The sequence below is a fragment of the Hyla sarda genome, unplaced genomic scaffold (genome assembly GCF_029499605.1).
Source record: "Hyla sarda isolate aHylSar1 unplaced genomic scaffold, aHylSar1.hap1 scaffold_1159, whole genome shotgun sequence".
Lineage (NCBI taxonomy): Eukaryota > Metazoa > Chordata > Amphibia > Anura > Hylidae > Hyla > Hyla sarda.
In genome coordinates, this window is record NW_026607780.1 from 21,015 (window position 1) to 47,997 (window position 26,983).

Consider the following 26,983-nt stretch of genomic DNA (forward strand, 5'->3'; position numbering starts at 1 on the left):
GGGTTTAAAATTGATTTCGGCGGAGAAATATATATATATATATATATATATATATATATATATATATATGCGCACACACACACATAGATATAAACGTATTCTCCGTTGAGATATTGCAGCCGCTGCTGTGTCCAGGCCCAGGAGCCTTAGCACTGTGCTGTGATGTCACTCAATACCACTGACATCACTAGGTGTAAACAACATCTCTCCTTTGCTGTGTATGTGACTATGGAGCTGTTTGGTGATGTCGTCTATTACGGCCTTCATAGAAGCAACAGGAGATTGTTGCATCCATCTTGAACCCTCAGAACTACAGTGCTATGATGTCACTCACTTCCACAGGCCTTGCAGAGTGTAAACAACAACAACCCAGCTTTGTTGTGTATGTAACCATAGGGATTTGTGATGTCACCTAGAACCTTCACAGCAGCGACAGCTTTATGAGGAGCATCAGCACTGCTCTGCCTGAGCAGAACCATCACCGCCATAGGTTGTCAAATAACCCGGATTTAACCCACACAGGTAAGTCCAATGGGGTGCAGGCATGTCCTCTATGCTTACAGCTTCCCGTGGGTGTTGGTTTGATACCGTTTGGGGACAGCCAAGGAGGCATCTGCAGGCAACAAAGGTAGGTGTGTGCTTGTGTGTGTGTTTCCTATGCAGATCCTAAGCCCAGTGTCACATGCAAGTAGGAGGAGTAAGAAGGGTTCCTGGCAAATCCGGGTTATGGATTGCATTTAAAAAGGCCCCGTGGGAGTGCAATGGGCCCCTGTCTTGCTGCTTAGCAATAATGGTATGGGTTTAGGTTCTGCTGTGTGTACTGGTGGTTGACTGCCCCCCAGCCCAGAGTGTGCATGGAAAATTGTCTGGCAGCCTCCCTGACAGCAAGCAGTGATAGTGCCCATGAAGGGGACCTTGTTGGGCCCGCCCCTTTCACGGTTATCGCTTCTCGGCCTTTTGGCTAAGATCAAGTGTAGTATCTGTTCTTATCAGTTTAATATCTGATACGTCCCCTATCTGGGGACCATATATTAAATGGATTTTTGAGAACGGGGGCCGATTTCGAAGCTTGCTTCCGTCGCCCTATGCATTGACCCGATATGGCAGTATCTTCGGGTACAGTGCACCACCCCCTTACAGGGTTAAAAAGAAAGATTCCTACTTTCATTGCTACCTGCTTGCTGGCTAGCCAGCTAGCCAGCCCTGTGGGCCTTGCTGCTGCTGCAGCCAAAAAACAAAAGGTGGTGCTGCTGCTGCTTCTGCTGCTTCTGCTTCTGCTTGTGTCTGGCCCCTGTTGGAGCGTCCAGGCACAGGACTTCTGCTGCTGCTGACTAAATGGCCTCCTTAATTGGATCATTTGAGTAGCCAGCACACCTGTGCAGGTAGGGCATGACATGATAGGCAGCTGCCTTGATAGCGGGTGGGTGCTGAATGTTCCTAATTGACAAAATAAGATTAATGCTTATGAAGAAATATAAAATCTCATCCCTTCCCCAATATCGCGCCACACCCCTACCCCTTAATTCCCTGGTTGAACGTGATGGACATATGTCTTTTTTCGACCGTACTAACTATGTAACTATGTAACATAACATGGGGGGGGGGGGGGGGTCTCCTGGCTGTTCACACAGGTGTGTCATTGCTGTACATTGACCATGCATTGCTTCTGTGGTATTGCAAAGGCAAAGACAAATGCTTCCAGCCATCCATTGCACTAATGGATTGGTCATCAGCTGGCTGTCTATGTCCCGCATCAATATAGACCAAAGTACAGAGGGTTAGGCTATGCTATTGTGCACCTACCTGATGCATCAGAAGGTGCGAGGCCCTTGCTAAATTCTGTGCACAGACTTTGAGATCTATGCTTTAGACTGTATCTAAACCTGCTCCAACATGGACTGACATTCTGGCCTACTTTCAGCCGATGCGACTTGTCTGTGGCTGAACAGTCGCTTTTTATGTATTCAGCACCTATGTATAATGTTGTAAAAATGCTCTAGAAGCTAAAGTCGCAGAAATGTCACACATATTTGGCCTGCAACTTTCTGTGCGACAAATTCAGACAGGAAAAATCAGTATAAATCCTTAGAAAATTATCCCCCAGTGTCTCCATCTGCTGGCGGTATTGAATAAGCATTGCTGCACTGATGGGGTATGCATTAGACGAAAAAAAAGAAGAAAAAGAAGAATAATACGCCCAGAAAAGAGGCGAAAAGGAGAAAAACGTAAAAAAACGTGAAAAAAAAGTAAGAGGAAGAGAAGGGAAAAAAAGGTGGAAATGGGTTTAAAAGTGATTTCGGCGGGGAAATATATATATATATATATATATATATATATATATATATATATATGCGCACACACACACATAGATATAAACGTATTCTCCGTTGAGATATTGCAGCCGCTGCTGTGTCCAGGCCCAGGAGCCTTAGCACTGTGCTGTGATGTCACTCAATACCACTGACATCACTAGGTGTAAACAACATCTCTCCTTTGCTGTGTATGTGACTATGGAGCTGTTTGGTGATGTCGTCTATTACGGCCTTCATAGAAGCAACAGGAGATTGTTGCATCCATCTTGAACCCTCAGAACTACAGTGCTATGATGTCACTCACTTCCACAGGCCTTGCAGAGTGTAAACAACAACAACCCAGCTTTGTTGTGTATGTAACCATAGGGATTTGTGATGTCACCTAGAACCTTCACAGCAGCGACAGCTTTATGAGGAGCATCAGCACTGCTCTGCCTGAGCAGAACCATCACCGCCATAGGTTGTCAAATAACCCGGATTTAACCCACACAGGTAAGTCCAATGGGGTGCAGGCATGTCCTCTATGCTTACAGCTTCCCGTGGGTGTTGGTTTGATACCGTTTGGGGACAGCCAAGGAGGCATCTGCAGGCAACAAAGGTAGGTGTGTGCTTGTGTGTGTGTTTCCTATGCAGATCCTAAGCCCAGTGTCACATGCAAGTAGGAGGAGTAAGAAGGGTTCCTGGCAAATCCGGGTTATGGATTGCATTTAAAAAGGCCCCGTGGGAGTGCAATGGGCCCCTGTCTTGCTGCTTAGCAATAATGGTATGGGTTTAGGTTCTGCTGTGTGTACTGGTGGTTGACTGCCCCCCAGCCCAGAGTGTGCATGGAAAATTGTCTGGCAGCCTCCCTGACAGCAAGCAGTGATAGTGCCCATGAAGGGGACCTTGTTGGGCCCGCCCCTTTCACGGTTATCGCTTCTCGGCCTTTTGGCTAAGATCAAGTGTAGTATCTGTTCTTATCAGTTTAATATCTGATACGTCCCCTATCTGGGGACCATATATTAAATGGATTTTTGAGAACGGGGGCCGATTTCGAAGCTTGCTTCCGTCGCCCTATGCATTGACCCGATATGGCAGTATCTTCGGGTACAGTGCACCACCCCCTTACAGGGTTAAAAAGAAAGATTCCTACTTTCATTGCTACCTGCTTGCTGGCTAGCCAGCTAGCCAGCCCTGTGGGCCTTGCTGCTGCTGCAGCCAAAAAACAAAAGGTGGTGCTGCTGCTGCTTCTGCTGCTTCTGCTTCTGCTTGTGTCTGGCCCCTGTTGGAGCGTCCAGGCACAGGACTTCTGCTGCTGCTGACTAAATGGCCTCCTTAATTGGATCATTTGAGTAGCCAGCACACCTGTGCAGGTAGGGCATGACATGATAGGCAGCTGCCTTGATAGCGGGTGGGTGCTGAATGTTCCTAATTGACAAAATAAGATTAATGCTTATGAAGAAATATAAAATCTCATCCCTTCCCCAATATCGCGCCACACCCCTACCCCTTAATTCCCTGGTTGAACGTGATGGACATATGTCTTTTTTCGACCGTACTAACTATGTAACTATGTAACATAACATGGGGGGGGGGGGGGGGTCTCCTGGCTGTTCACACAGGTGTGTCATTGCTGTACATTGACCATGCATTGCTTCTGTGGTATTGCAAAGGCAAAGACAAATGCTTCCAGCCATCCATTGCACTAATGGATTGGTCATCAGCTGGCTGTCTATGTCCCGCATCAATATAGACCAAAGTACAGAGGGTTAGGCTATGCTATTGTGCACCTACCTGATGCATCAGAAGGTGCGAGGCCCTTGCTAAATTCTGTGCACAGACTTTGAGATCTATGCTTTAGACTGTATCTAAACCTGCTCCAACATGGACTGACATTCTGGCCTACTTTCAGCCGATGCGACTTGTCTGTCGCTGAACAGTCGCTTTTTATGTATTCAGCACCTATGTATAATGTTGTAAAAATGCTCTAGAAGCTAAAGTCGCAGAAATGTCACACATATTTGGCCTGCAACTTTCTGTGCGACAAATTCAGACAGGAAAAATCAGTATAAATCCTTAGAAAATTATCCCCCAGTGTCTCCATCTGCTGGCGGTATTGAATAAGCATTGCTGCACTGATGGGGTATGCATTAGACGAAAAAAAAGAAGAAAAAGAAGAATAATACGCCCAGAAAAGAGGCGAAAAGGAGAAAAACGTAAAAAAACGTGAAAAAAAAGTAAGAGGAAGAGAAGGGAAAAAAAGGTGGAAATGGGTTTAAAAGTGATTTCGGCGGAGAAATATATATATATATATATATATATATATATATATATATATATATATATGCGCACACACACACATAGATATAAACGTATTCTCCGTTGAGATATTGCAGCCGCTGCTGTGTCCAGGCCCAGGAGCCTTAGCACTGTGCTGTGATGTCACTCAATACCACTGACATCACTAGGTGTAAACAACATCTCTCCTTTGCTGTGTATGTGACTATGGAGCTGTTTGGTGATGTCGTCTATTACGGCCTTCATAGAAGCAACAGGAGATTGTTGCATCCATCTTGAACCCTCAGAACTACAGTGCTATGATGTCACTCACTTCCACAGGCCTTGCAGAGTGTAAACAACAACAACCCAGCTTTGTTGTGTATGTAACCATAGGGATTTGTGATGTCACCTAGAACCTTCACAGCAGCGACAGCTTTATGAGGAGCATCAGCACTGCTCTGCCTGAGCAGAACCATCACCGCCATAGGTTGTCAAATAACCCGGATTTAACCCACACAGGTAAGTCCAATGGGGTGCAGGCATGTCCTCTATGCTTACAGCTTCCCGTGGGTGTTGGTTTGATACCGTTTGGGGACAGCCAAGGAGGCATCTGCAGGCAACAAAGGTAGGTGTGTGCTTGTGTGTGTGTTTCCTATGCAGATCCTAAGCCCAGTGTCACATGCAAGTAGGAGGAGTAAGAAGGGTTCCTGGCAAATCCGGGTTATGGATTGCATTTAAAAAGGCCCCGTGGGAGTGCAATGGGCCCCTGTCTTGCTGCTTAGCAATAATGGTATGGGTTTAGGTTCTGCTGTGTGTACTGGTGGTTGACTGCCCCCCAGCCCAGAGTGCGCATGGAAAATTGTCTGGCAGCCTCCCTGACAGCAAGCAGTGATAGTGCCCATGAAGGGGACCTTGTTGGGCCCGCCCCTTTCACGGTTATCGCTTCTCGGCCTTTTGGCTAAGATCAAGTGTAGTATCTGTTCTTATCAGTTTAATATCTGATACGTCCCCTATCTGGGGACCATATATTAAATGGATTTTTGAGAACGGGGGCCGATTTGGAAGCTTGCTTCCGTCGCCCTATGCATTGACCCGATATGGCAGTATCTTCGGGTACAGTGCACCACCCCCTTACAGGGTTAAAAAGAAAGATTCCTACTTTCATTGCTACCTGCTTGCTGGCTAGCCAGCTAGCCAGCCCTGTGGGCCTTGCTGCTGCTGCAGCCAAAAAACAAAAGGTGGTGCTGCTGCTGCTTCTGCTGCTTCTGCTTCTGCTTGTGTCTGGCCCCTGTTGGAGCGTCCAGGCACAGGACTTCTGCTGCTGCTGACTAAATGGCCTCCTTAATTGGATCATTTGAGTAGCCAGCACACCTGTGCAGGTAGGGCATGACATGATAGGCAGCTGCCTTGATAGCGGGTGGGTGCTGAATGTTCCTAATTGACAAAATAAGATTAATGCTTATGAAGAAATATAAAATCTCATCCCTTCCCCAATATCGCGCCACACCCCTACCCCTTAATTCCCTGGTTGAACGTGATGGACATATGTCTTTTTTCGACCGTACTAACTATGTAACTATGTAACATAACATGGGGGGGGGGGGGGGGGGGTCTCCTGGCTGTTCACACAGGTGTGTCATTGCTGTACATTGACCATGCATTGCTTCTGTGGTATTGCAAAGGCAAAGACAAATGCTTCCAGCCATCCATTGCACTAATGGATTGGTCATCAGCTGGCTGTCTATGTCCCGCATCAATATAGACCAAAGTACAGAGGGTTAGGCTATGCTATTGTGCACCTACCTGATGCATCAGAAGGTGCGAGGCCCTTGCTAAATTCTGTGCACAGACTTTGAGATCTATGCTTTAGACTGTATCTAAACCTGCTCCAACATGGACTGACATTCTGGCCTACTTTCAGCCGATGCGACTTGTCTGTCGCTGAACAGTCGCTTTTTATGTATTCAGCACCTATGTATAATGTTGTAAAAATGCTCTAGAAGCTAAAGTCGCAGAAATGTCACACATATTTGGCCTGCAACTTTCTGTGCGACAAATTCAGACAGGAAAAATCAGTATAAATCCTTAGAAAATTATCCCCCAGTGTCTCCATCTGCTGGCGGTATTGAATAAGCATTGCTGCACTGATGGGGTATGCATTAGACGAAAAAAAAGAAGAAAAAGAAGAATAATACGCCCAGAAAAGAGGCGAAAAGGAGAAAAACGTAAAAAAACGTGAAAAAAAAGTAAGAGGAAGAGAAGGGAAAAAAAGGTGGAAATGGGTTTAAAAGTGATTTCGGCGGAGAAATATATATATATATATATATATATATATATATATATATATATGCGCACACACACACATAGATATAAACGTATTCTCCGTTGAGATATTGCAGCCGCTGCTGTGTCCAGGCCCAGGAGCCTTAGCACTGTGCTGTGATGTCACTCAATACCACTGACATCACTAGGTGTAAACAACATCTCTCCTTTGCTGTGTATGTGACTATGGAGCTGTTTGGTGATGTCGTCTATTACGGCCTTCATAGAAGCAACAGGAGATTGTTGCATCCATCTTGAACCCTCAGAACTACAGTGCTATGATGTCACTCACTTCCACAGGCCTTGCAGAGTGTAAACAACAACAACCCAGCTTTGTTGTGTATGTAACCATAGGGATTTGTGATGTCACCTAGAACCTTCACAGCAGCGACAGCTTTATGAGGAGCATCAGCACTGCTCTGCCTGAGCAGAACCATCACCGCCATAGGTTGTCAAATAACCCGGATTTAACCCACACAGGTAAGTCCAATGGGGTGCAGGCATGTCCTCTATGCTTACAGCTTCCCGTGGGTGTTGGTTTGATACCGTTTGGGGACAGCCAAGGAGGCATCTGCAGGCAACAAAGGTAGGTGTGTGCTTGTGTGTGTGTTTCCTATGCAGATCCTAAGCCCAGTGTCACATGCAAGTAGGAGGAGTAAGAAGGGTTCCTGGCAAATCCGGGTTATGGATTGCATTTAAAAAGGCCCCGTGGGAGTGCAATGGGCCCCTGTCTTGCTGCTTAGCAATAATGGTATGGGTTTAGGTTCTGCTGTGTGTACTGGTGGTTGACTGCCCCCCAGCCCAGAGTGTGCATGGAAAATTGTCTGGCAGCCTCCCTGACAGCAAGCAGTGATAGTGCCCATGAAGGGGACCTTGTTGGGCCCGCCCCTTTCACGGTTATCGCTTCTCGGCCTTTTGGCTAAGATCAAGTGTAGTATCTGTTCTTATCAGTTTAATATCTGATACGTCCCCTATCTGGGGACCATATATTAAATGGATTTTTGAGAACGGGGGCCGATTTCGAAGCTTGCTTCCGTCGCCCTATGCATTGACCCGATATGGCAGTATCTTCGGGTACAGTGCACCACCCCCTTACAGGGTTAAAAAGAAAGATTCCTACTTTCATTGCTACCTGCTTGCTGGCTAGCCAGCTAGCCAGCCCTGTGGGCCTTGCTGCTGCTGCTGCAGCCAAAAAACAAAAGGTGGTGCTGCTGCTGCTTCTGCTGCTTCTGCTTCTGCTTGTGTCTGGCCCCTGTTGGAGCGTCCAGGCACAGGACTTCTGCTGCTGCTGACTAAATGGCCTCCTTAATTGGATCATTTGAGTAGCCAGCACACCTGTGCAGGTAGGGCATGACATGATAGGCAGCTGCCTTGATAGCGGGTGGGTGCTGAATGTTCCTAATTGACAAAATAAGATTAATGCTTATGAAGAAATATAAAATCTCATCCCTTCCCCAATATCGCGCCACACCCCTACCCCTTAATTCCCTGGTTGAACGTGATGGACATATGTCTTTTTTCGACCGTACTAACTATGTAACTATGTAACATAACATGGGGGGGGGGGGGGGGTCTCCTGGCTGTTCACACAGGTGTGTCATTGCTGTACATTGACCATGCATTGCTTCTGTGGTATTGCAAAGGCAAAGACAAATGCTTCCAGCCATCCATTGCACTAATGGATTGGTCATCAGCTGGCTGTCTATGTCCCGCATCAATATAGACCAAAGTACAGAGGGTTAGGCTATGCTATTGTGCACCTACCTGATGCATCAGAAGGTGCGAGGCCCTTGCTAAATTCTGTGCACAGACTTTGAGATCTATGCTTTAGACTGTATCTAAACCTGCTCCAACATGGACTGACATTCTGGCCTACTTTCAGCCGATGCGACTTGTCTGTCGCTGAACAGTCGCTTTTTATGTATTCAGCACCTATGTATAATGTTGTAAAAATGCTCTAGAAGCTAAAGTCGCAGAAATGTCACACATATTTGGCCTGCAACTTTCTGTGCGACAAATTCAGACAGGAAAAATCAGTATAAATCCTTAGAAAATTATCCCCCAGTGTCTCCATCTGCTGGCGGTATTGAATAAGCATTGCTGCACTGATGGGGTATGCATTAGACGAAAAAAAAGAAGAAAAAGAAGAATAATACGCCCAGAAAAGAGGCGAAAAGGAGAAAAACGTAAAAAAACGTGAAAAAAAAGTAAGAGGAAGAGAAGGGAAAAAAAGGTGGAAATGGGTTTAAAAGTGATTTCGGCGGAGAAATATATATATATATATATATATATATATATATATATATATGCGCACACACACACATAGATATAAACGTATTCTCCGTTGAGATATTGCAGCCGCTGCTGTGTCCAGGCCCAGGAGCCTTAGCACTGTGCTGTGATGTCACTCAATACCACTGACATCACTAGGTGTAAACAACATCTCTCCTTTGCTGTGTATGTGACTATGGAGCTGTTTGGTGATGTCGTCTATTACGGCCTTCATAGAAGCAACAGGAGATTGTTGCATCCATCTTGAACCCTCAGAACTACAGTGCTATGATGTCACTCACTTCCACAGGCCTTGCAGAGTGTAAACAACAACAACCCAGCTTTGTTGTGTATGTAACCATAGGGATTTGTGATGTCACCTAGAACCTTCACAGCAGCGACAGCTTTATGAGGAGCATCAGCACTGCTCTGCCTGAGCAGAACCATCACCGCCATAGGTTGTCAAATAACCCGGATTTAACCCACACAGGTAAGTCCAATGGGGTGCAGGCATGTCCTCTATGCTTACAGCTTCCCGTGGGTGTTGGTTTGATACCGTTTGGGGACAGCCAAGGAGGCATCTGCAGGCAACAAAGGTAGGTGTGTGCTTGTGTGTGTGTTTCCTATGCAGATCCTAAGCCCAGTGTCACATGCAAGTAGGAGGAGTAAGAAGGGTTCCTGGCAAATCCGGGTTATGGATTGCATTTAAAAAGGCCCCGTGGGAGTGCAATGGGCCCCTGTCTTGCTGCTTAGCAATAATGGTATGGGTTTAGGTTCTGCTGTGTGTACTGGTGGTTGACTGCCCCCCAGCCCAGAGTGTGCATGGAAAATTGTCTGGCAGCCTCCCTGACAGCAAGCAGTGATAGTGCCCATGAAGGGGACCTTGTTGGGCCCGCCCCTTTCACGGTTATCGCTTCTCGGCCTTTTGGCTAAGATCAAGTGTAGTATCTGTTCTTATCAGTTTAATATCTGATACGTCCCCTATCTGGGGACCATATATTAAATGGATTTTTGAGAACGGGGGCCGATTTCGAAGCTTGCTTCCGTCGCCCTATGCATTGACCCGATATGGCAGTATCTTCGGGTACAGTGCACCACCCCCTTACAGGGTTAAAAAGAAAGATTCCTACTTTCATTGCTACCTGCTTGCTGGCTAGCCAGCTAGCCAGCCCTGTGGGCCTTGCTGCTGCTGCAGCCAAAAAACAAAAGGTGGTGCTGCTGCTGCTTCTGCTGCTTCTGCTTCTGCTTGTGTCTGGCCCCTGTTGGAGCGTCCAGGCACAGGACTTCTGCTGCTGCTGACTAAATGGCCTCCTTAATTGGATCATTTGAGTAGCCAGCACACCTGTGCAGGTAGGGCATGACATGATAGGCAGCTGCCTTGATAGCGGGTGGGTGCTGAATGTTCCTAATTGACAAAATAAGATTAATGCTTATGAAGAAATATAAAATCTCATCCCTTCCCCAATATCGCGCCACACCCCTACCCCTTAATTCCCTGGTTGAACGTGATGGACATATGTCTTTTTTCGACCGTACTAACTATGTAACTATGTAACATAACATGGGGGGGGGGGGGGGGGGGTCTCCTGGCTGTTCACACAGGTGTGTCATTGCTGTACATTGACCATGCATTGCTTCTGTGGTATTGCAAAGGCAAAGACAAATGCTTCCAGCCATCCATTGCACTAATGGATTGGTCATCAGCTGGCTGTCTATGTCCCGCATCAATATAGACCAAAGTACAGAGGGTTAGGCTATGCTATTGTGCACCTACCTGATGCATCAGAAGGTGCGAGGCCCTTGCTAAATTCTGTGCACAGACTTTGAGATCTATGCTTTAGACTGTATCTAAACCTGCTCCAACATGGACTGACATTCTGGCCTACTTTCAGCCGATGCGACTTGTCTGTCGCTGAACAGTCGCTTTTTATGTATTCAGCACCTATGTATAATGTTGTAAAAATGCTCTAGAAGCTAAAGTCGCAGAAATGTCACACATATTTGGCCTGCAACTTTCTGTGCGACAAATTCAGACAGGAAAAATCAGTATAAATCCTTAGAAAATTATCCCCCAGTGTCTCCATCTGCTGGCGGTATTGAATAAGCATTGCTGCACTGATGGGGTATGCATTAGACGAAAAAAAAGAAGAAAAAGAAGAATAATACGCCCAGAAAAGAGGCGAAAAGGAGAAAAACGTAAAAAAACGTGAAAAAAAAGTAAGAGGAAGAGAAGGGAAAAAAAGGTGGAAATGGGTTTAAAAGTGATTTCGGCGGAGAAATATATATATATATATATATATATATATATATATATATGCGCACACACACACATAGATATAAACGTATTCTCCGTTGAGATATTGCAGCCGCTGCTGTGTCCAGGCCCAGGAGCCTTAGCACTGTGCTGTGATGTCACTCAATACCACTGACATCACTAGGTGTAAACAACATCTCTCCTTTGCTGTGTATGTGACTATGGAGCTGTTTGGTGATGTCGTCTATTACGGCCTTCATAGAAGCAACAGGAGATTGTTGCATCCATCTTGAACCCTCAGAACTACAGTGCTATGATGTCACTCACTTCCACAGGCCTTGCAGAGTGTAAACAACAACAACCCAGCTTTGTTGTGTATGTAACCATAGGGATTTGTGATGTCACCTAGAACCTTCACAGCAGCGACAGCTTTATGAGGAGCATCAGCACTGCTCTGCCTGAGCAGAACCATCACCGCCATAGGTTGTCAAATAAAACCCACACAGGTAAGTCCAATGGGGTGCAGGCATGTCCTCTATGCTTACAGCTTCCCGTGGGTGTTGGTTTGATACCGTTTGGGGACAGCCAAGGAGGCATCTGCAGGCAACAAAGGTAGGTGTGTGCTTGTGTGTGTGTTTCCTATGCAGATCCTAAGCCCAGTGTCACATGCAAGTAGGAGGAGTAAGAAGGGTTCCTGGCAAATCCGGGTTATGGATTGCATTTAAAAAGGCCCCGTGGGAGTGCAATGGGCCCCTGTCTTGCTGCTTAGCAATAATGGTATGGGTTTAGGTTCTGCTGTGTGTACTGGTGGTTGACTGCCCCCCAGCCCAGAGTGTGCATGGAAAATTGTCTGGCAGCCTCCCTGACAGCAAGCAGTGATAGTGCCCATGAAGGGGACCTTGTTGGGCCCGCCCCTTTCACGGTTATCGCTTCTCGGCCTTTTGGCTAAGATCAAGTGTAGTATCTGTTCTTATCAGTTTAATATCTGATACATCCCCTATCTGGGGACCATATATTAAATGGATTTTTGAGAACGGGGGCCGATTTCGAAGCTTGCTTCCGTCGCCCTATGCATTGACCCGATATGGCAGTATCTTCGGGTACAGTGCACCACCCCCTTACAGGGTTAAAAAGAAAGATTCCTACTTTCATTGCTACCTGCTTGCTGGCTAGCCAGCTAGCCAGCCCTGTGGGCCTTGCTGCTGCTGCAGCCAAAAAACAAAAGGTGGTGCTGCTGCTGCTTCTGCTGCTTCTGCTTCTGCTTGTGTCTGGCCCCTGTTGGAGCGTCCAGGCACAGGACTTCTGCTGCTGCTGACTAAATGGCCTCCTTAATTGGATCATTTGAGTAGCCAGCACACCTGTGCAGGTAGGGCATGACATGATAGGCAGCTGCCTTGATAGCGGGTGGGTGCTGAATGTTCCTAATTGACAAAATAAGATTAATGCTTATGAAGAAATATAAAATCTCATCCCTTCCCCAATATCGCGCCACACCCCTACCCCTTAATTCCCTGGTTGAACGTGATGGACATATGTCTTTTTTCGACCGTACTAACTATGTAACTATGTAACATAACATGGGGGGGGGGGGGGGGGGGGTCTCCTGGCTGTTCACACAGGTGTGTCATTGCTGTACATTGACCATGCATTGCTTCTGTGGTATTGCAAAGGCAAAGACAAATGCTTCCAGCCATCCATTGCACTAATGGATTGGTCATCAGCTGGCTGTCTATGTCCCGCATCAATATAGACCAAAGTACAGAGGGTTAGGCTATGCTATTGTGCACCTACCTGATGCATCAGAAGGTGCGAGGCCCTTGCTAAATTCTGTGCACAGACTTTGAGATCTATGCTTTAGACTGTATCTAAACCTGCTCCAACATGGACTGACATTCTGGCCTACTTTCAGCCGATGCGACTTGTCTGTCGCTGAACAGTCGCTTTTTATGTATTCAGCACCTATGTATAATGTTGTAAAAATGCTCTAGAAGCTAAAGTCGCAGAAATGTCACACATATTTGGCCTGCAACTTTCTGTGCGACAAATTCAGACAGGAAAAATCAGTATAAATCCTTAGAAAATTATCCCCCAGTGTCTCCATCTGCTGGCGGTATTGAATAAGCATTGCTGCACTGATGGGGTATGCATTAGACGAAAAAAAAGAAGAAAAAGAAGAATAATACGCCCAGAAAAGAGGCGAAAAGGAGAAAAACGTAAAAAAACGTGAAAAAAAAGTAAGAGGAAGAGAAGGGAAAAAAAGGTGGAAATGGGTTTAAAAGTGATTTCGGCTGAGAAATATATATATATATATATATATATATATATATATATATATATATATATATATATGCGCACACACACACATAGATATAAACGTATTCTCCGTTGAGATATTGCAGCCGCTGCTGTGTCCAGGCCCAGGAGCCTTAGCACTGTGCTGTGATGTCACTCAATACCACTGACATCACTAGGTGTAAACAACATCTCTCCTTTGCTGTGTATGTGACTATGGAGCTGTTTGGTGATGTCGTCTATTACGGCCTTCATAGAAGCAACAGGAGATTGTTGCATCCATCTTGAACCCTCAGAACTACAGTGCTATGATGTCACTCACTTCCACAGGCCTTGCAGAGTGTAAACAACAACAACCCAGCTTTGTTGTGTATGTAACCATAGGGATTTGTGATGTCACCTAGAACCTTCACAGCAGCGACAGCTTTATGAGGAGCATCAGCACTGCTCTGCCTGAGCAGAACCATCACCGCCATAGGTTGTCAAATAACCCGGATTTAACCCACACAGGTAAGTCCAATGGGGTGCAGGCATGTCCTCTATGCTTACAGCTTCCCGTGGGTGTTGGTTTGATACCGTTTGGGGACAGCCAAGGAGGCATCTGCAGGCAACAAAGGTAGGTGTGTGCTTGTGTGTGTGTTTCCTATGCAGATCCTAAGCCCAGTGTCACATGCAAGTAGGAGGAGTAAGAAGGGTTCCTGGCAAATCCGGGTTATGGATTGCATTTAAAAAGGCCCCGTGGGAGTGCAATGGGCCCCTGTCTTGCTGCTTAGCAATAATGGTATGGGTTTAGGTTCTGCTGTGTGTACTGGTGGTTGACTGCCCCCCAGCCCAGAGTGTGCATGGAAAATTGTCTGGCAGCCTCCCTGACAGCAAGCAGTGATAGTGCCCATGAAGGGGACCTTGTTGGGCCCGCCCCTTTCACGGTTATCGCTTCTCGGCCTTTTGGCTAAGATCAAGTGTAGTATCTGTTCTTATCAGTTTAATATCTGATACGTCCCCTATCTGGGGACCATATATTAAATGGATTTTTGAGAACGGGGGCCGATTTCGAAGCTTGCTTCCGTCGCCCTATGCATTGACCCGATATGGCAGTATCTTCGGGTACAGTGCACCACCCCCTTACAGGGTTAAAAAGAAAGATTCCTACTTTCATTGCTACCTGCTTGCTGGCTAGCCAGCTAGCCAGCCCTGTGGGCCTTGCTGCTGCTGCAGCCAAAAAACAAAAGGTGGTGCTGCTGCTGCTTCTGCTGCTTCTGCTTCTGCTTGTGTCTGGCCCCTGTTGGAGCGTCCAGGCACAGGACTTCTGCTGCTGCTGACTAAATGGCCTCCTTAATTGGATCATTTGAGTAGCCAGCACACCTGTGCAGGTAGGGCATGACATGATAGGCAGCTGCCTTGATAGCGGGTGGGTGCTGAATGTTCCTAATTGACAAAATAAGATTAATGCTTATGAAGAAATATAAAATCTCATCCCTTCCCCAATATCGCGCCACACCCCTACCCCTTAATTCCCTGGTTGAACGTGATGGACATATGTCTTTTTATGTAACTATGTAACATAACATGGGGGGGGGGGGGGGGGTCTCCTGGCTGTTCACACAGGTGTGTCATTGCTGTACATTGACCATGCATTGCTTCTGTGGTATTGCAAAGGCAAAGACAAATGCTTCCAGCCATCCATTGCACTAATGGATTGGTCATCAGCTGGCTGTCTATGTCCCGCATCAATATAGACCAAAGTACAGAGGGTTAGGCTATGCTATTGTGCACCTACCTGATGCATCAGAAGGTGCGAGGCCCTTGCTAAATTCTGTGCACAGACTTTGAGATCTATGCTTTAGACTGTATCTAAACCTGCTCCAACATGGACTGACATTCTGGCCTACTTTCAGCCGATGCGACTTGTCTGTCGCTGAACAGTCGCTTTTTATGTATTCAGCACCTATGTATAATGTTGTAAAAATGCTCTAGAAGCTAAAGTCGCAGAAATGTCACACATATTTGGCCTGCAACTTTCTGTGCGACAAATTCAGACAGGAAAAATCAGTATAAATCCTTAGAAAATTATCCCCCAGTGTCTCCATCTGCTGGCGGTATTGAATAAGCATTGCTGCACTGATGGGGTATGCATTAGACGAAAAAAAAGAAGAAAAAGAAGAATAATACGCCCAGAAAAGAGGCGAAAAGGAGAAAAACGTAAAAAAACGTGAAAAAAAAGTAAGAGGAAGAGAAGGGAAAAAAAGGTGGAAATGGGTTTAAAAGTGATTTCGGCGGAGAATATATATATATATATATATATATATATATATATATATATATATATATATATGCGCACACACACACATAGATATAAACGTATTCTCCGTTGAGATATTGCAGCCGCTGCTGTGTCCAGGCCCAGGAGCCTTAGCACTGTGCTGTGATGTCACTCAATACCACTGACATCACTAGGTGTAAACAACATCTCTCCTTTGCTGTGTATGTGACTATGGAGCTGTTTGGTGATGTCGTCTATTACGGCCTTCATAGAAGCAACAGGAGATTGTTGCATCCATCTTGAACCCTCAGAACTACAGTGCTATGATGTCACTCACTTCCACAGGCCTTGCAGAGTGTAAACAACAACAACCCAGCTTTGTTGTGTATGTAACCATAGGGATTTGTGATGTCACCTAGAACCTTCACAGCAGCGACAGCTTTATGAGGAGCATCAGCACTGCTCTGCCTGAGCAGAACCATCACCGCCATAGGTTGTCAAATAACCCGGATTTAACCCACACAGGTAAGTCCAATGGGGTGCAGGCATGTCCTCTATGCTTACAGCTTCCCGTGGGTGTTGGTTTGATACCGTTTGGGGACAGCCAAGGAGGCATCTGCAGGCAACAAAGGTAGGTGTGTGCTTGTGTGTGTGTTTCCTATGCAGATCCTAAGCCCAGTGTCACATGCAAGTAGGAGGAGTAAGAAGGGATCCTGGCAAATCCGGGTTATGGATTGCATTTAAAAAGGCCCCGTGGGAGTGCAATGGGCCCCTGTCTTGCTGCTTAGCAATAATGGTATGGGTTTAGGTTCTGCTGTGTGTACTGGTGGTTGACTGCCCCCCAGCCCAGAGTGTGCATGGAAAATTGTCTGGCAGCCTCCCTGACAGCAAGCAGTGATAGTGCCCATGAAGGGGACCTTGTTGGGCCCGCCCCTTTCACGGTTATCGCTTCTCGGCCTTTTGGCTAAGATCAAGTGTAGTATCTGTTCTTATCAGTTTAATATCTGATACGTCCCCTATCTGGGGACCATATATTAAATGGATTTTTGAGAACGGGGGCCGATTTCGAAGCTTGCTTCCGTCGCCCTATGCATTGACCCGATATGGCAGTATCTTCGGGTACAGTGCACCACCCCCTTACAGGGTTAAAAAGAAAGATTCCTACTTTCATTGCTACCTGCTTGCTGGCTAGCCAGCTAGCCAGCCCTGTGGGCCTTGCTGCTGCTGCAGCCAAAAAACAAAAGGTGGTGCTGCTGCTGCTTCTGCTGCTTCTGCTTCTGCTTGTGTCTGGCCCCTGTTGGAGCGTCCAGGCACAGGACTTCTGCTGCTGCTGACTAAATGGCCTCCTTAATTGGATCATTTGAGTAGCCAGCACACCTGTGCAGGTAGGGCATGACATGATAGGCAGCTGCCTTGATAGCGGGTGGGTGCTGAATGTTCCTAATTGACAAAATAAGATTAATGCTTATGAAGAAATATAAAATCTCATCCCTTCCCCAATATCGCGCCACACCCCTACCCCTTAATTCCCTGGTTGAACGTGATGGACATATGTCTTTTTTCGACCGTACTAACTATGTAACTATGTAACATAACATGGGGGGGGGGGGGGGGGTCTCCTGGCTGTTCACACAGGTGTGTCATTGCTGTACATTGACCATGCATTGCTTCTGTGGTATTGCAAAGGCAAAGACAAATGCTTCCAGCCATCCATTGCACTAATGGATTGGTCATCAGCTGGCTGTCTATGTCCCGCATCAATATAGACCAAAGTACAGAGGGTTAGGCTATGCTATTGTGCACCTACCTGATGCATCAGAAGGTGCGAGGCCCTTGCTAAATTCTGTGCACAGACTTTGAGATCTATGCTTTAGACTGTATCTAAACCTGCTCCAACATGGACTGACATTCTGGCCTACTTTCAGCCGATGCGACTTGTCTGTCGCTGAACAGTCGCTTTTTATGTATTCAGCACCTATGTATAATGTTGTAAAAATGCTCTAGAAGCTAAAGTCGCAGAAATGTCACACATATTTGGCCTGCAACTTTCTGTGCGACAAATTCAGACAGGAAAAATCAGTATAAATCCTTAGAAAATTATCCCCCAGTGTCTCCATCTGCTGGCGGTATTGAATAAGCATTGCTGCACTGATGGGGTATGCATTAGACGAAAAAAAAGAAGAAAAAGAAGAATAATACGCCCAGAAAAGAGGCGAAAAGGAGAAAAACGTAAAAAAACGTGAAAAAAAAGTAAGAGGAAGAGAAGGGAAAAAAAGGTGGAAATGGGTTTAAAAGTGATTTCGGCGGAGAAATATATATATATATATATATATATATATATATATATGCGCACACACACACATAGATATAAACGTATTCTCCGTTGAGATATTGCAGCCGCTGCTGTGTCCAGGCCCAGGAGCCTTAGCACTGTGCTGTGATGTCACTCAATACCACTGACATCACTAGGTGTAAACAACATCTCTCCTTTGCTGTGTATGTGACTATGGAGCTGTTTGGTGATGTCGTCTATTACGGCCTTCATAGAAGCAACAGGAGATTGTTGCATCCATCTTGAACCCTCAGAACTACAGTGCTATGATGTCACTCACTTCCACAGGCCTTGCAGAGTGTAAACAACAACAACCCAGCTTTGTTGTGTATGTAACCATAGGGATTTGTGATGTCACCTAGAACCTTCACAGCAGCGACAGCTTTATGAGGAGCATCAGCACTGCTCTGCCTGAGCAGAACCATCACCGCCATAGGTTGTCAAATAACCCGGATTTAACCCACACAGGTAAGTCCAATGGGGTGCAGGCATGTCCTCTATGCTTACAGCTTCCCGTGGGTGTTGGTTTGATACCGTTTGGGGACAGCCAAGGAGGCATCTGCAGGCAACAAAGGTAGGTGTGTGCTTGTGTGTGTGTTTCCTATGCAGATCCTAAGCCCAGTGTCACATGCAAGTAGGAGGAGTAAGAAGGGTTCCTGGCAAATCCGGGTTATGGATTGCATTTAAAAAGGCCCCGTGGGAGTGCAATGGGCCCCTGTCTTGCTGCTTAGCAATAATGGTATGGGTTTAGGTTCTGCTGTGTGTACTGGTGGTTGACTGCCCCCCAGCCCAGAGTGTGCATGGAAAATTGTCTGGCAGCCTCCCTGACAGCAAGCAGTGATAGTGCCCATGAAGGGGACCTTGTTGGGCCCGCCCCTTTCACGGTTATCGCTTCTCGGCCTTTTGGCTAAGATCAAGTGTAGTATCTGTTCTTATCAGTTTAATATCTGATACGTCCCCTATCTGGGGACCATATATTAAATGGATTTTTGAGAACGGGGGCCGATTTCGAAGCTTGCTTCCGTCGCCCTATGCATTGACCCGATATGGCAGTATCTTCGGGTACAGTGCACCACCCCCTTACAGGGTTAAAAAGAAAGATTCCTACTTTCATTGCTACCTGCTTGCTGGCTAGCCAGCTAGCCAGCCCTGTGGGCCTTGCTGCTGCTGCAGCCAAAAAACAAAAGGTGGTGCTGCTGCTGCTTCTGCTGCTTCTGCTTCTGCTTGTGTCTGGCCCCTGTTGGAGCGTCCAGGCACAGGACTTCTGCTGCTGCTGACTAAATGGCCTCCTTAATTGGATCATTTGAGTAGCCAGCACACCTGTGCAGGTAGGGCATGACATGATAGGCAGCTGCCTTGATAGCGGGTGGGTGCTGAATGTTCCTAATTGACAAAATAAGATTAATGCTTATGAAGAAATATAAAATCTCATCCCTTCCCCAATATCGCGCCACACCCCTACCCCTTAATTCCCTGGTTGAACGTGATGGACATATGTCTTTTTTCGACCGTACTAACTATGTAACTATGTAACATAACATGGGGGGGGGGGGGGGGTCTCCTGGCTGTTCACACAGGTGTGTCATTGCTGTACATTGACCATGCATTGCTTCTGTGGTATTGCAAAGGCAAAGACAAATGCTTCCAGCCATCCATTGCACTAATGGATTGGTCATCAGCTGGCTGTCTATGTCCCGCATCAATATAGACCAAAGTACAGAGGGTTAGGCTATGCTATTGTGCACCTACCTGATGCATCAGAAGGTGCGAGGCCCTTGCTAAATTCTGTGCACAGACTTTGAGATCTATGCTTTAGACTGTATCTAAACCTGCTCCAACATGGACTGACATTCTGGCCTACTTTCAGCCGATGCGACTTGTCTGTCGCTGAACAGTCGCTTTTTATGTATTCAGCACCTATGTATAATGTTGTAAAAATGCTCTAGAAGCTAAAGTCGCAGAAATGTCACACATATTTGGCCTGCAACTTTCTGTGCGACAAATTCAGACAGGAAAAATCAGTATAAATCCTTAGAAAATTATCCCCCAGTGTCTCCATCTGCTGGCGGTATTGAATAAGCATTGCTGCACTGATGGGGTATGCATTAGACGAAAAAAAAGAAGAAAAAGAAGAATAATACGCCCAGAAAAGAGGCGAAAAGGAGAAAAACGTAAAAAAACGTGAAAAAAAAGTAAGAGGAAGAGAAGGGAAAAAAAGGTGGAAATGGGTTTAAAAGTGATTTCGGCGGAGAAATATATATATATATATATATATATATATATATATATATATATGCGCACACACACACATAGATATAAACGTATTCTCCGTTGAGATATTGCAGCCGCTGCTGTGTCCAGGCCCAGGAGCCTTAGCACTGTGCTGTGATGTCACTCAATACCACTGACATCACTAGGTGTAAACAACATCTCTCCTTTGCTGTGTATGTGACTATGGAGCTGTTTGGTGATGTCGTCTATTACGGCCTTCATAGAAGCAACAGGAGATTGTTGCATCCATCTTGAACCCTCAGAACTACAGTGCTATGATGTCACTCACTTCCACAGGCCTTGCAGAGTGTAAACAACAACAACCCAGCTTTGTTGTGTATGTAACCATAGGGATTTGTGATGTCACCTAGAACCTTCACAGCAGCGACAGCTTTATGAGGAGCATCAGCACTGCTCTGCCTGAGCAGAACCATCACCGCCATAGGTTGTCAAATAACCCGGATTTAACCCACACAGGTAAGTCCAATGGGGTGCAGGCATGTCCTCTATGCTTACAGCTTCCCGTGGGTGTTGGTTTGATACCGTTTGGGGACAGCCAAGGAGGCATCTGCAGGCAACAAAGGTAGGTGTGTGCTTGTGTGTGTGTTTCCTATGCAGATCCTAAGCCCAGTGTCACATGCAAGTAGGAGGAGTAAGAAGGGTTCCTGGCAAATCCGGGTTATGGATTGCATTTAAAAAGGCCCCGTGGGAGTGCAATGGGCCCCTGTCTTGCTGCTTAGCAATAATGGTATGGGTTTAGGTTCTGCTGTGTGTACTGGTGGTTGACTGCCCCCCAGCCCAGAGTGTGCATGGAAAATTGTCTGGCAGCCTCCCTGACAGCAAGCAGTGATAGTGCCCATGAAGGGGACCTTGTTGGGCCCGCCCCTTTCACGGTTATCGCTTCTCGGCCTTTTGGCTAAGATCAAGTGTAGTATCTGTTCTTATCAGTTTAATATCTGATACGTCCCCTATCTGGGGACCATATATTAAATGGATTTTTGAGAACGGGGGCCGATTTCGAAGCTTGCTTCCGTCGCCCTATGCATTGACCCGATATGGCAGTATCTTCGGGTACAGTGCACCACCCCCTTACAGGGTTAAAAAGAAAGATTCCTACTTTCATTGCTACCTGCTTGCTGGCTAGCCAGCTAGCCAGCCCTGTGGGCCTTGCTGCTGCTGCAGCCAAAAAACAAAAGGTGGTGCTGCTGCTGCTTCTGCTGCTTCTGCTTCTGCTTGTGTCTGGCCCCTGTTGGAGCGTCCAGGCACAGGACTTCTGCTGCTGCTGACTAAATGGCCTCCTTAATTGGATCATTTGAGTAGCCAGCACACCTGTGCAGGTAGGGCATGACATGATAGGCAGCTGCCTTGATAGCGGGTGGGTGCTGAATGTTCCTAATTGACAAAATAAGATTAATGCTTATGAAGAAATATAAAATCTCATCCCTTCCCCAATATCGCGCCACACCCCTACCCCTTAATTCCCTGGTTGAACGTGATGGACATATGTCTTTTTTCGACCGTACTAACTATGTAACTATGTAACATAACATGGGGGGGGGGGGGGGGGTCTCCTGGCTGTTCACACAGGTGTGTCATTGCTGTACATTGACCATGCATTGCTTCTGTGGTATTGCAAAGGCAAAGACAAATGCTTCCAGCCATCCATTGCACTAATGGATTGGTCATCAGCTGGCTGTCTATGTCCCGCATCAATATAGACCAAAGTACAGAGGGTTAGGCTATGCTATTGTGCACCTACCTGATGCATCAGAAGGTGCGAGGCCCTTGCTAAATTCTGTGCACAGACTTTGAGATCTATGCTTTAGACTGTATCTAAACCTGCTCCAACATGGACTGACATTCTGGCCTACTTTCAGCCGATGCGACTTGTCTGTCGCTGAACAGTCGCTTTTTATGTATTCAGCACCTATGTATAATGTTGTAAAAATGCTCTAGAAGCTAAAGTCGCAGAAATGTCACACATATTTGGCCTGCAACTTTCTGTGCGACAAATTCAGACAGGAAAAATCAGTATAAATCCTTAGAAAATTATCCCCCAGTGTCTCCATCTGCTGGCGGTATTGAATAAGCATTGCTGCACTGATGGGGTATGCATTAGACGAAAAAAAAGAAGAAAAAGAAGAATAATACGCCCAGAAAAGAGGCGAAAAGGAGAAAAACGTAAAAAAACGTGAAAAAAAAGTAAGAGGAAGAGAAGGGAAAAAAAGGTGGAAATGGGTTTAAAAGTGATTTCGGCGGAGAAATATATATATATATATATATATATATATATATATATATATATATATATATATATGCGCACACACACACATAGATATAAACGTATTCTCCGTTGAGATATTGCAGCCGCTGCTGTGTCCAGGCCCAGGAGCCTTAGCACTGTGCTGTGATGTCACTCAATACCACTGACATCACTAGGTGTAAACAACATCTCTCCTTTGCTGTGTATGTGACTATGGAGCTGTTTGGTGATGTCGTCTATTACGGCCTTCATAGAAGCAACAGGAGATTGTTGCATCCATCTTGAACCCTCAGAACTACAGTGCTATGATGTCACTCACTTCCACAGGCCTTGCAGAGTGTAAACAACAACAACCCAGCTTTGTTGTGTATGTAACCATAGGGATTTGTGATGTCACCTAGAACCTTCACAGCAGCGACAGCTTTATGAGGAGCATCAGCACTGCTCTGCCTGAGCAGAACCATCACCGCCATAGGTTGTCAAATAACCCGGATTTAACCCACACAGGTAAGTCCAATGGGGTGCAGGCATGTCCTCTATGCTTACAGCTTCCCGTGGGTGTTGGTTTGATACCGTTTGGGGACAGCCAAGGAGGCATCTGCAGGCAACAAAGGTAGGTGTGTGCTTGTGTGTGTGTTTCCTATGCAGATCCTAAGCCCAGTGTCACAAGCAAGTAGGAGGAGTAAGAAGGGTTCCTGGCAAATCCGGGTTATGGATTGCATTTAAAAAGGCCCCGTGGGAGTGCAATGGGCCCCTGTCTTGCTGCTTAGCAATAATGGTATGGGTTTAGGTTCTGCTGTGTGTACTGGTGGTTGACTGCCCCCCAGCCCAGAGTGTGCATGGAAAATTGTCTGGCAGCCTCCCTGACAGCAAGCAGTGATAGTGCCCATGAAGGGGACCTTGTTGGGCCCGCCCCTTTCACGGTTATCGCTTCTCGGCCTTTTGGCTAAGATCAAGTGTAGTATCTGTTCTTATCAGTTTAATATCTGATACGTCCCCTATCTGGGGACCATATATTAAATGGATTTTTGAGAACGGGGGCCGATTTCGAAGCTTGCTTCCGTCGCCCTATGCATTGACCCGATATGGCAGTATCTTCGGGTACAGTGCACCACCCCCTTACAGGGTTAAAAAGAAAGATTCCTACTTTCATTGCTACCTGCTTGCTGGCTAGCCAGCTAGCCAGCCCTGTGGGCCTTGCTGCTGCTGCAGCCAAAAAACAAAAGGTGGTGCTGCTGCTGCTTCTGCTGCTTCTGCTTCTGCTTGTGTCTGGCCCCTGTTGGAGCGTCCAGGCACAGGACTTCTGCTGCTGCTGACTAAATGGCCTCCTTAATTGGATCATTTGAGTAGCCAGCACACCTGTGCAGGTAGGGCATGACATGATAGGCAGCTGCCTTGATAGCGGGTGGGTGCTGAATGTTCCTAATTGACAAAATAAGATTAATGCTTATGAAGAAATATAAAATCTCATCCCTTCCCCAATATCGCGCCACACCCCTACCCCTTAATTCCCTGGTTGAACGTGATGGACATATGTCTTTTTTCGACCGTACTAACTATGTAACTATGTAACATAACATGGGGGGGGGGGGGGGGGGGTCTCCTGGCTGTTCACACAGGTGTGTCATTGCTGTACATTGACCATGCATTGCTTCTGTGGTATTGCAAAGGCAAAGACAAATGCTTCCAGCCATCCATTGCACTAATGGATTGGTCATCAGCTGGCTGTCTATGTCCCGCATCAATATAGACCAAAGTACAGAGGGTTAGGCTATGCTATTGTGCACCTACCTGATGCATCAGAAGGTGCGAGGCCCTTGCTAAATTCTGTGCACAGACTTTGAGATCTATGCTTTAGACTGTATCTAAACCTGCTCCAACATGGACTGACATTCTGGCCTACTTTCAGCCGATGCGACTTGTCTGTCGCTGAACAGTCGCTTTTTATGTATTCAGCACCTATGTATAATGTTGTAAAAATGCTCTAGAAGCTAAAGTCGCAGAAATGTCACACATATTTGGCCTGCAACTTTCTGTGCGACAAATTCAGACAGGAAAAATCAGTATAAATCCTTAGAAAATTATCCCCCAGTGTCTCCATCTGCTGGCGGTATTGAATAAGCATTGCTGCACTGATGGGGTATGCATTAGACGAAAAAAAAGAAGAAAAAGAAGAATAATACGCCCAGAAAAGAGGCGAAAAGGAGAAAAACGTAAAAAAACGTGAAAAAAAAGTAAGAGGAAGAGAAGGGAAAAAAAGGTGGAAATGGGTTTAAAAGTGATTTCGGCGGAGAAATATATATATATATATATATATATATATATATATATATATATATATGCGCACACACACACATAGATATAAACGTATTCTCCGTTGAGATATTGCAGCCGCTGCTGTGTCCAGGCCCAGGAGCCTTAGCACTGTGCTGTGATGTCACTCAATACCACTGACATCACTAGGTGTAAACAACATCTCTCCTTTGCTGTGTATGTGACTATGGAGCTGTTTGGTGATGTCGTCTATTACGGCCTTCATAGAAGCAACAGGAGATTGTTGCATCCATCTTGAACCCTCAGAACTACAGTGCTATGATGTCACTCACTTCCACAGGCCTTGCAGAGTGTAAACAACAACAACCCAGCTTTGTTGTGTATGTAACCATAGGGATTTGTGATGTCACCTAGAACCTTCACAGCAGCGACAGCTTTATGAGGAGCATCAGCACTGCTCTGCCTGAGCAGAACCATCACCGCCATAGGTTGTCAAATAACCCGGATTTAACCCACACAGGTAAGTCCAATGGGGTGCAGGCATGTCCTCTATGCTTACAGCTTCCCGTGGGTGTTGGTTTGATACCGTTTGGGGACAGCCAAGGAGGCATCTGCAGGCAACAAAGGTAGGTGTGTGCTTGTGTGTGTGTTTCCTATGCAGATCCTAAGCCCAGTGTCACATGCAAGTAGGAGGAGTAAGAAGGGTTCCTGGCAAATCCGGGTTATGGATTGCATTTAAAAAGGCCCCGTGGGAGTGCAATGGGCCCCTGTCTTGCTGCTTAGCAATAATGGTATGGGTTTAGGTTCTGCTGTGTGTACTGGTGGTTGACTGCCCCCCAGCCCAGAGTGTGCATGGAAAATTGTCTGGCAGCCTCCCTGACAGCAAGCAGTGATAGTGCCCATGAATGGGACCTTGTTGGGCCCGCCCCTTTCACGGTTATCGCTTCTCGGCCTTTTGGCTAAGATCAAGTGTAGTATCTGTTCTTATCAGTTTAATATCTGATACGTCCCCTATCTGGGGACCATATATTAAATGGATTTTTGAGAACGGGGGCCGATTTCGAAGCTTGCTTCCGTCGCCCTATGCATTGACCCGATATGGCAGTATCTTCGGGTACAGTGCACCACCCCCTTACAGGGTTAAAAAGAAAGATTCCTACTTTCATTGCTACCTGCTTGCTGGCTAGCCAGCTAGCCAGCCCTGTGGGCCTTGCTGCTGCTGCAGCCAAAAAACAAAAGGTGGTGCTGCTGCTGCTTCTGCTGCTTCTGCTTCTGCTTGTGTCTGGCCCCTGTTGGAGCGTCCAGGCACAGGACTTCTGCTGCTGCTGACTAAATGGCCTCCTTAATTGGATCATTTGAGTAGCCAGCACACCTGTGCAGGTAGGGCATGACATGATAGGCAGCTGCCTTGATAGCGGGTGGGTGCTGAATGTTCCTAATTGACAAAATAAGATTAATGCTTATGAAGAAATATAAAATCTCATCCCTTCCCCAATATCGCGCCACACCCCTACCCCTTAATTCCCTGGTTGAACGTGATGGACATATGTCTTTTTTCGACCGTACTAACTATGTAACTATGTAACATAACATGGGGGGGGGGGGGGGGTCTCCTGGCTGTTCACACAGGTGTGTCATTGCTGTACATTGACCATGCATTGCTTCTGTGGTATTGCAAAGGCAAAGACAAATGCTTCCAGCCATCCATTGCACTAATGGATTGGTCATCAGCTGGCTGTCTATGTCCCGCATCAATATAGACCAAAGTACAGAGGGTTAGGCTATGCTATTGTGCACCTACCTGATGCATCAGAAGGTGCGAGGCCCTTGCTAAATTCTGTGCACAGACTTTGAGATCTATGCTTTAGACTGT

At 46.3% G+C, this 26,983-nt stretch overlaps 12 non-coding genes across 12 annotated transcripts; all 12 read left to right on the forward strand.

Moving 5' to 3' along the window:
- The first annotated feature begins 941 nt into the window (after positions 1-941).
- LOC130302250 (U2 spliceosomal RNA) lies at positions 942-1,132 on the forward strand. Its single transcript, XR_008852532.1, has one exon. It is a non-coding gene; the product is annotated as a U2 spliceosomal RNA (small nuclear RNA).
- Positions 1,133-3,223: 2,091 nt separating this feature from the next.
- LOC130302251 (U2 spliceosomal RNA) lies at positions 3,224-3,414 on the forward strand. Its single transcript, XR_008852533.1, has one exon. It is a non-coding gene; the product is annotated as a U2 spliceosomal RNA (small nuclear RNA).
- Positions 3,415-5,509: 2,095 nt separating this feature from the next.
- LOC130302291 (U2 spliceosomal RNA) lies at positions 5,510-5,700 on the forward strand. Its single transcript, XR_008852571.1, has one exon. It is a non-coding gene; the product is annotated as a U2 spliceosomal RNA (small nuclear RNA).
- Positions 5,701-7,792: 2,092 nt separating this feature from the next.
- On the forward strand, positions 7,793-7,983 carry LOC130302252 (U2 spliceosomal RNA). Its single transcript, XR_008852534.1, has one exon. It is a non-coding gene; the product is annotated as a U2 spliceosomal RNA (small nuclear RNA).
- A 2,090-nt stretch (positions 7,984-10,073) lies between these two features.
- On the forward strand, positions 10,074-10,264 carry LOC130302253 (U2 spliceosomal RNA). The gene has a single exon (XR_008852535.1). It is a non-coding gene; the product is annotated as a U2 spliceosomal RNA (small nuclear RNA).
- A 2,079-nt stretch (positions 10,265-12,343) lies between these two features.
- Positions 12,344-12,534, forward strand: LOC130302294 (U2 spliceosomal RNA). Its single transcript, XR_008852574.1, has one exon. It is a non-coding gene; the product is annotated as a U2 spliceosomal RNA (small nuclear RNA).
- Positions 12,535-14,639: 2,105 nt separating this feature from the next.
- LOC130302254 (U2 spliceosomal RNA) lies at positions 14,640-14,830 on the forward strand. Its single transcript, XR_008852536.1, has one exon. It is a non-coding gene; the product is annotated as a U2 spliceosomal RNA (small nuclear RNA).
- A 2,084-nt stretch (positions 14,831-16,914) lies between these two features.
- On the forward strand, positions 16,915-17,105 carry LOC130302255 (U2 spliceosomal RNA). The gene has a single exon (XR_008852537.1). It is a non-coding gene; the product is annotated as a U2 spliceosomal RNA (small nuclear RNA).
- Positions 17,106-19,189: 2,084 nt separating this feature from the next.
- On the forward strand, positions 19,190-19,380 carry LOC130302256 (U2 spliceosomal RNA). The gene has a single exon (XR_008852538.1). It is a non-coding gene; the product is annotated as a U2 spliceosomal RNA (small nuclear RNA).
- Positions 19,381-21,469: 2,089 nt separating this feature from the next.
- Positions 21,470-21,660, forward strand: LOC130302257 (U2 spliceosomal RNA). The gene has a single exon (XR_008852539.1). It is a non-coding gene; the product is annotated as a U2 spliceosomal RNA (small nuclear RNA).
- A 2,102-nt stretch (positions 21,661-23,762) lies between these two features.
- LOC130302259 (U2 spliceosomal RNA) lies at positions 23,763-23,953 on the forward strand. The gene has a single exon (XR_008852541.1). It is a non-coding gene; the product is annotated as a U2 spliceosomal RNA (small nuclear RNA).
- Positions 23,954-26,049: 2,096 nt separating this feature from the next.
- On the forward strand, positions 26,050-26,240 carry LOC130302260 (U2 spliceosomal RNA). Its single transcript, XR_008852542.1, has one exon. It is a non-coding gene; the product is annotated as a U2 spliceosomal RNA (small nuclear RNA).
- The last annotated feature ends 743 nt before the right edge of the window (positions 26,241-26,983 follow it).